The sequence below is a fragment of the Lissotriton helveticus genome, chromosome 5_1 (assembly GCF_964261635.1).
Source record: "Lissotriton helveticus chromosome 5_1, aLisHel1.1, whole genome shotgun sequence".
Lineage (NCBI taxonomy): Eukaryota > Metazoa > Chordata > Amphibia > Caudata > Salamandridae > Lissotriton > Lissotriton helveticus.
In genome coordinates this window covers 1,631,437,655-1,631,451,606 of record NC_136065.1, presented here as the reverse complement: position 1 = coordinate 1,631,451,606, position 13,952 = coordinate 1,631,437,655, and positions in this window count along the sequence as shown.

Genomic DNA, 13,952 nt, shown 5'->3' with positions numbered 1-13,952 from the left:
CAAGAGAGTAAATATCTATAAAAACATCTTGTAATGGGTTTAAATCCTACATGAGACACACACTAAAGAAAAGTCTCTCAGTTCTAGTACCCCCTAAATGTACCCTGATCCAAGCACTAACCCCTAGTAACAAAACAAACACTCCACTAGGTGCCTAATTCAACATGAGGGGTGAATTAATTTTAAAAAACTCATGCCAACTTTTATTTTATCTATTTATTTATAAGGTTTTATATAGCGCGAACATGACCAGTAAAGGTATAAGAGCGCTTTGCAAATGATCGGAAAGAAAAAAAACTGAAAAACAAACAACATGAAATTGTATAACTTCATGAAAGTACAAGGTAATGTCTCCAGGGCAAGTCGACGAGGCACAAATTTCTTCATAAGTAGTAGTTTGATTTCCTTTTAGGTCAAGCATTCGAGACCTCTTGGATATACTTTAGTATATACTTACTATTATTATTATATACTTATATTTGTATGCACTTTGTGGGCTCTGGAGATCAGCCCTAGGACTTGTCTGCTTCTGCTAAGGGACTTTGTTTTCTGTTCAACTGCCTCTTTATAACTGTCTTGATAAAAATACGACAAGTAGAGGTCAGTAAAATACAGGAAATGCTTTCTGCTGAGGGACCTTCTTTTTTTTTATTTTTCTGGCAACTGCCTCCATTTAACTTTCTTGATTGAAAACTACCAGTAGCGGTCAGTATAATACCAGAATTACTTTCTGCTGAGTGACTTTCTTTTTTTAATTTTTCTGGCAACTGCCTCTATTCGATGTAAAACGACCAGCAGAGGTCAGTAAAATACCAGGATCACTTCAGTATTCTATAGATTCCAGTCCATAGAAATTGTCTTCCACGAGCACCTGAAGGAAATAATATTTTTTTCAAATCTTTTATTTTTAGTGATGTTACCACCAAAGGCCCTGAATTTATATTTAAAAATGGACTTTGGACTATACCATTTCCCGCTGAAAGGCAATATTTCTCTCCATGTGTTCCCATACCTGGCATGTCACACAGTTTGGTGCTTACTTTCCCTCCATGTTAATGAACAGTAGATGTTTCAGTACCCAGGCTAATGTGCTGCATAGCTAAATACATATAAGGTCCCAAAGGCAAGGCCGGTTGCATTGCAGATGCTTATTAAAAGATGCAGTTGAGGAAATCAGTCTGATAGGGAATTCCAAATTCCCGGGGCAATACCTGAGAAGACTCAGTTACTAGTTTAATTTTTATGGAATTTCTGTGGTTTCAGTAACAAGGTGCTGTTGCTTCCAGAGGATCTGCATCCCCAGATAAATCTAGTTTTTGTGCCAAATACCTTGGGGTGTTGTAATCAAGTGCTTTGTGGAACATGCAAGCAATTTTTAATATTGCAAAGTTTTATTAAAAAGACATTTAAAACCTCTTGCCTGTACAAGCACATGCATGCAAAGACTCAAGATTGGTGCATGCAGATCAGACAGAGCACCAGAAAGAATAGACTATCCCTTCATTTTACAACTTACAAGCCTCCTCATTAACAGATTACATATTATTTGCTAGCCAATTGGCTAATATTTCTTACCGCAGTTGGAGAGTAGAAAGTGATTACAACAGTGTCTCAAACAACTCCGAAGTCTTTCAGAAATACTAAGAATATCAAGAATAAAACAGGGAGGCGCCAATAAAGAAGGAGCTGAGGGTTAGTCTAAGCTACAAAAGACAGGATACCTTTGGCAAAATTTTTTACTAGATGAATTTTGCAACCGCTACCCAAACGGACTAAAACTGGACTTGTCTAGAGCAAAAAAAGTTTTGACCCAAGGATATCAAAAGCACCCCTAAGACACTCGTCCAAGACCAACAGACAAGCCAGGCTTCAAGAATGTGACAGTTTGATTCGACAAGGAGGGTGCCATAAATAAAAAGCAACCAAAAGAACAATTAAAGCAATTACAATGTGACAAGAGACCCAAAATGATTAAGAAATAAATATAAATAATTGACTGGGTACAAAAATTAGATTTTTTTTGCCCTCAGAAAGTATAATGAATTTGAAAAGTCTGTACTTATCTCAAATTTCTTCCAAGTCAGTTGGATCGAATATTTTCCAAATGAATAATGGGCTGGATTTAGAGTTTGGTGGATAGTTACTCCGTCAGATACCTGACATATGTCCCCTCCGCTTAAATACAACTGCATTATATCTATGGCACTTGTAATTGGGGGTATGGAATATCCCTCATGTTTGTGATGAAATAACTCGTCCTCCAAACTCTAAATAAGTCCATAAATCAATCATGCATGAGGTCGGATGAATCCCTCTGTTAAACCACCTGCGGCCCTAGAGGGCAGGGAGTGGAGGGCTGATATGAAATGAAAAACTGTTTTCTAATTAATTAAAATGAGAGGCATTTCAACATCTGAAAAATAACAAGATACGTGGATTCAAACATTTAAAGGATTGGAGAACAGATTTTAGGGACCTTCTTCCATCGGTCGTTTTGAAAACACTTTTTCTCTATTCCAAATTTTCAGTAATTTGTTCTGGAGTTTGTCGATGTTTCGGCATTAAAAAGCTGCACAGAAGTAATAAACTGCAGCGTAGATAAGTAGTGAGACCTGGTTTAATCCCTCCTTGGTATGAGGGCAGAATGTCTGCATCACCCATCCTTTGCAGGGCATTTTCCAGAATCATGTTAGGGAATATATCAGCTTCACCATCTATCAGGCTAAAACAACTGTTTTATTTTGCATCCAAGGTTTTGCCTTTCTTATCGATGGGAACACTTATCTTGCTATAGCAGAGATATAGAAAAATAGTACACTTCTTTCCCTCCTCATTAAAACGTTGTAAAGAGACTCTTCTGCACTGGTGAGCTACAATTAGGTTAATGTCTGCTGAGAAAAGGGCTCAATTGGGAATCTCTCCCGAAAAGAGTTAGCTCTACGAGTCTCAGAAAGAGAGCAAAAAGAGTTCCTACCACCTACTCTAGGAACACATGCTAATATAAACTTTTTTTGTGGCGTTTTAAATAGCGCGAATAGACACAAAGGTATCAGACCGCTTTACATGAGTTACAGACGGACACATTAATTTTTGTTAGGCACAGAGAGATTAAGTGATTTACCCAGAATCACAGAATGTTGAGTGTCCCTGCCGAGGCTCGAACCCAGTTCCCCAGCTCCGCGGTCGACCGCCCCAGTCATTAGGTCACTTTCTCCCCCCTAAAACTTGTTAAAGCAAATTTTTAAAGAATTGTTGCATTCCCTATTCTCGGCATTCAATCGGATTTGAGCAACACCTGGAAGCAAGAAAATTCCCTTTTTTCTCAGGTCTTCAAAATAAGCCACAGAAACAAATCCTTCAAAATATATTTCGTCCACATCTTGCGGCTCAGACAGCTCTTCCCATGGCTCATATTTCCCGCCATCTTCTCTCCTCCCAGTGAGAACCTCACTATCAGTTCTCTAATACATAACAAATGCCTATTCATTAGCAGAAGGCTTCTGGAAAGTTACAGCATGTGCAGTGAAAGGGAAAACAACCATTCAATGTGAAAACAGGCCTTTCAATGTTAGCATATAAATCACTGCTAATATGGCATCAGTAGTTAGGCTAACTTAAGTCAGTCCATTATGTTACCTCATTTGTAAACCTGCAATGCCTAAGTGTGATTCCCCACTAAAAGAAAATACATTTAGACATTCGATCCGAAAGCTGCTACAGCCGCTTCCGGAAAGCCATCAAAACCTGGCTATTTAATCAGTAACCCGTGGTTCTGCCGTGTCATGTGGCTCTTGTCTCCGTTAGCGCCGGGAAACCCTTTTTTGGTAGCTGCGCGCTCTATAAGCTGAAACAATAAAATAATAAATAAATAGAATTATTCAAGTGTTATTTTGCACAGACTGTTGCACTTTCTATTTAAATGTGTTTTCATTTACAAAATGAGGAAATTAGCTCCAGCACTATAAACACACATATCATGCAGAAGGAGCAAGGACAGTAACATCACTGTGTGGGCCCTCAGAAATAGAGGAGATATTATAAGGTATTTGTTGAGAATAAAACAAATGAACCAGTCCAAATGTTCACCACTCTGTGAATAACAGTTGCAGCATTTAATTCCTGACAAATATGCAGGGGCATAGGTAGGATGACAATAGCCCTAATGTAAGCCAGCAAAATGGGACCTTTGTATCCTGGTTGGGTACTGGAAAAAGTCTATCTGAGGTACAGTGGGCCCTTCAGAAAAACAATGGATTAAACCCTGTTCTGTGACTGGGGGTGAATGTTTAATTTGTTCAGCATTCAGTCCATCATTTGTTCTTTTTGCTTTTGTTGCCCTAAGTGGGAAGAGCTTGCCCAGATGTAGGTCTCGTGATCACTGTGCCACTGGATTTAAGCTAACCTGGCTGATGAGGGTTAACAACTCCAAACTGGTCCCAGGATGATTGTTTCAGTTCCAGGGAGGACCTTGCCTGGCAGTTCGGTCTGCATTATTCCCATGGGTAGCAGGGCAAACACTGATTTGCATATCGCTGGTCCAAACTGGGGTGGCATGGAGATCAACAGAACGATGAATTCAATCCAGATCTCTTGACTGGGGATTAGTATTTTAAAAGTTTCAGCACTCCGTACATCATCTGTTCTTTTTGCATTAGTCACCCTAAGCGGGAAGGGTATGCCCAGACGTGAGTCCCATGCTCACTGTGTCACTGGATTCAAGCTAGCCTGGCTGATGAGGGGTGATCACCAGAAACCAGTCCCAGAAGGCTTGTTTCTGGTTCAGGTAGGACCTGGCCAGGCAGTTTGGGCTGTACTGTTCACTTGGGGAGCAGGGTCAATACTGTATTGTCTATGGCCAGGTCCAAACTGGGGTGGCATTGTGAGCAAAAAAACAATGGAGTAAGCCCAGATCTGTGACTCGGAGTGAATGTTTGATTTGTTCAGCATTTGGTCCATCATTTTTCCTTTTTGCTTTTGCTGCCCTAAGTGGAAAGGGTATTCCAGACGTGGGCCCCATGGTCACTGTGCCACTGGATTCAAGCTAGCCTGGCTGATGAGGGGTGATACCCCGAAACTGGTCCCAGGATGCTTGTTTCCGGTTCAGGGATGACCTGGCAGTTCGGGCTGGACTGTTCCCATGGGAAGGAGGGTCAAGAGTGAATTGCATATGGCCAAATCCAAACTGGTGTGGCATGGTGAGCAAATAAAGAATGGATTAAACCCAGATCTGTGACTGGGAGTGAATATTTGATTTGTTTAGCATTCCGTCCATCATGTTCTATTTTATACTGTGCCTGCTAACTCCACTATCGACAGCTAGGCCCCTGGAGAATGCTGACAAATAGAATATCAGTAAGGGCTGAAACAGACAGGGGAGCTATCCAATAATGTACCTGATGTGTGAAGCAGGAACCTTGCCCTAAATTCTGACCCTAGCACATGCAGAAAATGGACACTTGTGTAGCAGAAAAATAATACTGATGAAAGAAATGCAGGGGTGGAAATCCTTGCTTACTCCACAACAGGCAGTACCAGCCAGATTACTGAAAGGTGATTGGTCCAAAGCGCTGGTGGAACTTCAATGCTGCAGAAGAGTGATTCGCTATGAGACACAAAGAGGAGGGGTTAGTATATCTCAACTGAGCAATCAATGCTGGGAAGAGTTCAGGTAGCTACCAAGAAGCACTTTCTGGATCACAAAGTCTGGGGCCTGAGTCTATCACCTTAGATGTTTCTCTCTTTCACATTGCATCTAAGCTGCCTGATAAAAATCATCCCTCAGAAGAGGAAGACATCAACTGTTGGAAATGGTTTCCAATTGCAGAAAGGTCCGAGGGCACCATAGGATGTCATCTTTGATAAGCAACCTGAGTAATATTGATATCCAATGACCTTAAACATTGCAGAAGGTTGAATAGAATCAATCTGTTAGGTACCAGGGAACAGAGAAGCCAAAGAAATCGGACCAACCATGCAGCATGTTGCTGTGATTGAAAAGAGAGAAAACATTGACCATATCCTTTTCCCTCCCTCTGACAAGTCACGTTTTGTAAGATAAGTCTTTGGAAAACATTGACAATGCCCACACATTGGATACAGAAGAAATTATAATCAATCTCTTCAGGGACCACTTTCAACAGATGATGCACAATGTGTACAGTGTCCTTTGAACTCTGAAAAACAACATACAAAGAGAATATTGCCTACTGTACAGCATCAGCACCGGAGAAAAAGTGAAGGGCGCCTAAAAAACTATTGCTCCTGTTCCAAAACAATAAAGATCTTTCGAATGCGCACAGAAGAACAAGCAAGGCCCTAGTAGGAGGGAAGGACTGCCATTTCAAGACAGAGGAGACAAGAGGACCTCAGATGTATTTCTCACTTCTTGCTGGCAGAAATGTTAACAATGTATTTCTCCAGGAATTTTAGACACCTTTCTCTATGTTCCACAAATTGGCTAGGCTGTTGTGCATGAGGATGAGAAAGAGGCTCATGTGAGAAAAGAGGTCCAAGGACACTGTGCAACCTATGCACAATGCATGGCCCAGCTTAGGGTTTTGAGAGTATCAGCCACCATGCAAGACCCAGGTAGTTGGCTCACAAAGATCAGTATTGGTCACTGGGTGTCATCCACGGAGATTACATCTTTATTTAAGGATGTTTTCTATTTCTCTTTCTATGATCAATGTGTTTCTTATTTAGCTTAACTTTTTAATTATTTTCGGGCAGCAAATCCTGTTTATAAGTTTCCCTCAGATTCAAGAAGAGCTCACACTGCAGGGCACCATTCTCGCATCACTGTTTCTGATGGAGCAGGACATAAACAGGCAGAACGTATTCCAGAATAGGGGAAACAGAAGCCTCACTCAATGAGAAAAATATCAGCTCTATAGTTATTCACGCAGGCCCTTGTGGTGCACAACCTTTCATAGGACGAAGTTTTATGGTCATCTTTTCTCACCGAAGGCACACCTCCAGCTATCTCGAAATTGTCCTCTATCTACGCCAAGTTGGTAGAATGTGAGGACACTTGGCTACATGTGAATTTATGTCAGATCCATCACGCCTGGTCTGTAAGGGCTAGAAATAGAATGGTCCTGGGTATCCAGCGACCAGTGCCTCTGCCCTAGTCTTCAGACTAAGTGGCCAGCCCTTGAGTCCAAGTGGGTCTAGCCCATCTTCCAGGATAGGAGGGGAGAGTCAAAGATCCAAAGACTTACTCTGGGGTAGCATGCCAATGAATCCACCTATTATGAGGAAGATGAGCAGAATGTCCCTGTGCAAACTTCCAGAGTACATACTATAATTCAGCAACCACTCCCCTCAAGGAGCAATCCAATCAGAAGGCCACTCATTTTTGGCTTGGCCCAGGTATAATTACCTCCTTCTTCCTTCCTGGTGTAATAATGTAGAGCTCTCCTCTGCTTACGGTGGTTACCCAAAACCCTATGCCAAGAGTGAATGACATTTAAACCAACAGATAACAAGGAGGTGCTGAGCCAAATAATTTTTATTGCATCTGACAATAACCTTTCACAATGGGATGTGGTGTGACCAGGAACCCTGGCCCATGTCTGCAAGGCTGGGCTTCTCTACCCATGGGTGTCTGGACTGAACTCAGTCTACCTTCACTTGAGTGGGGGAGTCCAGGTTATTGAAGCCCCACACAACCCCACTGAGCATACCTCCTGTGTTTTCTGCAGGGCCAGTTTTAGCGCTGAAGGCACCCCGTGTGACAATGTTTGTTGGCACCCCCCAATGACCTCCTTCGCCGTGAATTCCCTTGCAACCACCCTCTCACTGTGCCCCGTAAGTCTCCATAACTACTCTCTCTCATGCATTTCTTTTGTTTTATAGCGCCACTCATACCAGTGCAGGGTGTCAGAGCACTTTACATTACACACACATTACACAGAGGCAATGAATCTTACGTGTGTACATAAATCAGTGTATAGGAAATGTTAGACAGAGGACTACAAGGTGTAGGAGTCACATGTCATCCATACTGGTATATAGTATAGTTTAAGAGTGCTTGGTCTGGAGAAGCATAAACTCAGGGGCAGATTTATGAAGGCCTTGCGCCGCCGGTGCGTCATTTTTAACATGGGAAAAAGTGACGCACCGGCGGCACAAGGCCTTCATAAATCTGCCCCTCAGAATTTAAAATGTAACATGATGTTTGGAGGTTGTGTTAATGAATAAGAATTGGTTTCTACCCAAATGAACTCCTTTTTACAACATTAGGATAACAAAAGACTGGGGAAAAATCATAACTCTCCAACCTATACCTTGCAGTTTGCATGCAGCTCTTTGATGACACTTAGGACCCGACTATGAGTTTCCTGCATGGCATGTATCGAATGATGGAAATACGTCAACTCGAACTACGTGCTTATTTTACATATCCATTGTCAGACCTTGAAACATAGATGTGTGTAGCTTATAGCACACTTGTTTCTCCTTTTGTGTTAGCAAATTCATTGTTTAGATTGATTGACACTTTCATGAATTCTGAGAAACATAATGATATGTTGAATGTGGACGAAAGGCAAGATTGGTTAACTTAACATGCGCACAATGGAGTCTGGCATTGAGAGTTTATGACAGGGAATAGTTTAAAATCAACAGTATTATGCGTTTACTTAGTGGTTAAACACAGCTGATAGCACGAACACATTTTGAAGCTTTGTACCTGGGGGTCTGATTTGCAAGTATCATCGAGATAGCTGATAATCAAGAGATACTACAAACATTATTTGCAAAGATTTCCAAATATCTGGGTATTCACCAAAACACATAGCTGTATATAGTAAAGCAACATAGGTTGTAGGTTTCTATAGATGCAAGTCTTTAGCTACACTTACCCCAGCAGTGCAGAGAATCAGTATAACTACATTTTGCACATCAGCCAGCTTTAGCCTTCCTTTGTTCTCTTTTTAATCCACTCAAAAAATATTTCTCCTAGTGGAGAACACCATTCTGTAACACCTCAATAACAAACGGAAGTGCTTGGGCATTTTCACATACACTTATGCATGCTGATACTAGCCTTTTCTAGCACTCAGTGTGGACATGAAAAGGCATCAATAAGGTGGATGGAGATACCCACAGTTACCATTGGGTTGCTCACTACTTTAATACAAAAAACACCTCATACCTATTTTATCTTTGACTCCTTTCCCTATTTTTCTATTCCTTCTTCCCTCTCCTTTTACTCTGTTTCTCTCAGTTACTCAAAGCCTGAAAATTAAAATTAGACCCCGGTCCCCAAAAATGAGAACCGGTGACCATCACCACAAGCGCCAGCAGAAATTAAGCACTATGGGCCTTATTTATGAAGACCTTGCGCCGCCGGTGCGTCACTTTTAACATGGGAAAAAGTGACGCACCGGTGGCGCAAGGCTTTCATAAATGAGGCCCCATGTGCTTAATTTCATATTTATTCTAAGTACACAAATTGCCGGCCACACACTTACTCAAATCCTCTATTTTTGAGGGAACAAACCATAAGAGACTTCCTGGTTCGTTCGGGTATATCACTCAAACCCTTTTATTATTTGTTTGTTTTTTGTCTTTTTTTAAAGTATTGATGTATGAAAGGGACACCTTATCGTATTGTACACCTTATATACAATTATTTACAATTCGCGATTATTTACAACACAAAAACATACACATACACATAACTAGTTGTATTATACAAAGTGAATTGCTCTGAAATATATACACTCAAATATTCATACTATGAAGAAAAAATCATCCGTAATTCCATAAAGACCAGAGTCAAAAGTATAAACTTGATGACAATCATAAATCAATGAACTACAGTTGAATGTAAACAGTTCAAATAAGGAAAAATAGACTCCAAATTAATTCATTCAGTCCATTCAACCAATAAATGGCTAATCTTTTTACGCCAACGCGTTTCGAATCCGGTATGTCAACTCTACGGATTCTCATCAGGGCTCTGTCTTAATACGGGATATCTGCAAGTGTATAAAATAAGACTTGTTTTAGCTACATTTTTGACAGTTGTTTAGCTTCCGACTACATTTAACTCGGATTCCTCATATTACCTGTTGAACCAGCAGCCGCCGGTCAAGGGTAAGGTATTAGTTCTGACTGAGTTTCTTTTTTTTTCGGGATCTAAAAACAAACGCAGGTATCATGACCTGTTCTTGCTCACTTTTTAAGACCAGAATGGGGCACATATGTTATTAACATACCTTACTGGATCATGCTCGTGATCCTACGTTTCCACCAAATGGGAGTTAATTTTCAGTCTTGTATTACAGCCTGAAAATAATGAGAATAACGTTTTACGCGCTTTTTATGCACAGGCGGAGAGAGTATGGCACTCGTTGCTCTACTCGGCATACCTGCTCTGAGGGATTCCTCGCTTGGGCTGTTCGTGTACTAATCGGTTGCAGCGGTAAACGCTTTCTGACCATGTGGGCACCGCTTTCCTCAATCCTTATTATTTGCGCTCGCTTTCCCTAGAGGAAATGACAGCGTTTTATTAGGTATCAGGGGCTACTGCAATATTAGTGACAAATCGAACCAATGTTAGCTCTAGACTTACTTGAAAAAGCTGTGACTCGGCATCTAGCTCTCATTCACTTAGTTTGGCAGCCATGTTGTAACATGGCTTTAGACCTACTTATAGCTACTTACTTGGCGGCCATCTTAGAGTGGGGTCGCTAAAGAAAGCTCTCATTCACTTAGTTTGGCAGCCATGTTGTAACGTGGTTTTAGACCGACTTAAAGCTACTTGCTTGGCGGACATTTTAGAGTGGGGTCGCTAGAGAAGGCTATCATTTAGATGTGAAAAAAAATGAATTTAAACCACATATGAGAACATACGCGCAATCACCATCGACCCTTTCTTTTAGATGCACTTTCCTAAGTAAAGCTCACACTCTAGATATTTCAGAAAGCGAGTTAAGCCCGCTGAGTGCGCTATTAAACTTAAGTATAAGGTAGGCCTCTTTTTTTAGTAGAAGTTTATCATATTTAAGCATTACGTCTTCCTTGCATCCCCATTATGACTCGCAGACTTTGCAAATGTGAAAGGAACCCCGCCTCACTCATAAATTGATATTAGTTCTATTCTGTATTCCAGCCTGTATGTCTTCACTTAGTCCAAAAATACGAGAGGGGTCCTACTCACCAAAAGGACAGGACCCCAAGATTAAGCACTACTGTCAAATATAAGATCCCTTTGGGCTCCTTTTAAGCATACAGATCCACACTATTGTCAGGCATACATTAATATCATTCAAGCACTATCCAAGTCACCAACACCCCATAGAAACCAAAAAACAATATAACAATTATAATATATATTTTTGTTATTTTAGGATCTATATCAGATTCAAAAATGTAAAAAAGACCATTGAAAAAGCGAGTTTCAAAACAACATATACGTCGTCAATACACTTTAAAAGTTCATATTGATTAAAAACATGGTTTAAAAACATGGTTTAAAAACGACTTAGAGAGTATGACAAAATAGAGACAATACATGCGTGATAAATCAACTGAGCACACCAAATACATATACATTAGAATTGGTATCCCTGGTTCCACATTTATCCAGATTTGTTTCTCTTAATTGAAACAGGTAGTGTTTTGGGTGCACTCTCTACACAAAGCGAAGCGTTTCAGTGGTATAGGCTGGTCCACCACCTTCTTCAGGCTTACAGATGCCATTATAAGTCTCCCCACATAATCCAGAAAACTGATGCGATAATATGGTAAAGGGGATCTGTCTCCTCCTCTAGTGTGGCAGGTATGCTTACATGTGCCACACGACGTACGTAACAAAATGGGGATGTATGCGTCATCCCTTGATTGAAGCTTCTATAGTTGCCTCAAGTAAATACTGGAATCCTGTGGATAAAAACGAATCAGCTATAGTGCCCTTATTTGAAATCGATGAGGAAGGGCCACTGGAGCTGTGGCACACAACACAATAAAATCCTTATTTTGTATGTGTTCCTCAAGGCTTTTGACAATGTTCTGCCAAGCGTCAACAATCTCTGGTCAACAGCCTCCTGGCTTGCTCCTAATTCCTTCCAAATGTTCAGAATTTTGTGTACGCTGCAAAATGATTGTATTTGGGCAATAATAATGAAACATTCAAAGATGGCGCTCTTTGATGGTAGCTACAACCGTCTTTTTGTTCATGTAAAGGATATGAATAAAATTGGTTTTAAAATGATGTATAGAATGTTTAAATTTTTAGCCATGCTTAACCGTTGGAGGATGTTAGATATTATCATGGGCCAATTAAGCCGATATACAGTGTAATTGTTGTAATGAAATATGATCGATGTGTCCGTGAGGTGCGATATATCAGCGAACAATTCATCGAATAATGGGTGCAAGCTGATATATTGTAAATGGTACAGATATCTATTGCCAATAGAAATCAAGTAATTGAATGTTTTACATGTATAAGGTATCTAGTCTATAATGTGCAAACTTTCAAAGATGGCGCCCATGTGAGGCAACTAAGCTGGTCCTAGGTTTGTGTTCATGACAATGAATTGAATGGGTTAAAAAAGTCCACCACCGATGTGTCAGTAACACCGACAAAGGTATATATATATATATATATGCTCAAAGACGCTATCCATCACGCTCCTTCACCACCACGGTAGCAAAATAACGTCAGAGCGAAACCACAAGTGAGTGCAAAATCTTCAGTGCTTTATTCGTGTTCTAATACCAGCCAGCAACTGTCATGACGCGTTTCGCCTCTCGTAGAGGCTTGATCACATGATGTGTCATCGACATAAATGAGGGTATATATAGCAAAATTGATTTAAACCAACAGCAGCTGTATAACTTATTAAAACAGTAAACAAAATAGAAATACTGCCCAAAATGTTTAGCAGCAAGCAGCGTCTTCGGGGCATAGTGCCCAACGTGATGTGAATATATACTTTTCAAATGTTAAGAAAAACATATACTATATACAAATAAATATGTAAAAAATAAACGATTATTAAATATATATATATATATATATATTTATTTTTTTTCACTGAAAAAATCATTGGTTTCAGCCACGTTATCGTTAGGAATTAGCATTTAAAAAACCTTTGAAATTCACAGAAAAAAACATAGGCTTCAGCCACGTTATAGTTAGGAATTAGCATTTAAAAAAACCTTAGAAATTCACTGAAAAAACAATAGGTTTCACACATGTTATAGTTAGCTGTGCATTTCACTCATACAAAACCATTGAAATTCCCTTGTTATAGTTAGTTCAGCAAACTATAACACGTGCGCCCGCAATGCACTGCTGATGACGTCATATATTACATCACTCATGACATGGTCAGTGACATCACTGATGACATCACTGATGACATCTCACATGACATGACAGCCCCCTGGCGCGTTTACAGAGGGGTAACTAATTCTCCTTGCATATTGGGGGTCCCTGGGGGCCAACTACCCACCAGGAACCTCGAGTATGCGCCAGGGTGCTGCATTGCAGAGAGGTGTAAAAAGAGACAAGGCAGCCCCCTAGTGCATACTGGAGGTTCCTGGTGGGCTACATGGCCCCCAGGGACCCCAGTGATGTCATCAGTGATGTCACTGACCATGTCATGAATGATGTAATATGTGACATCATCAGCAGTGGATTGCGGGTGCGCGATATATAGTTAGTGCAACTAACTATATATGGAATTTCAATGGTTTTGTGTGAGTAAAATAAGGTTTTTTAAATGAATGCTAATTCCTAACTATATATGGTCTCTAACCTATGGTTTTTTCAGTGAATATATATATATATAGATATATATATAATACAAAGAGGTTGCCCTTTGAGGATTCGCCACACACGTAGGGGTTACTGCTCACAGCACCACAGGCAGAAAGATGGCAGCATGCCTCCAGCCTTCACACAAGCCATACGCATTTCGAGCAGTAGAATG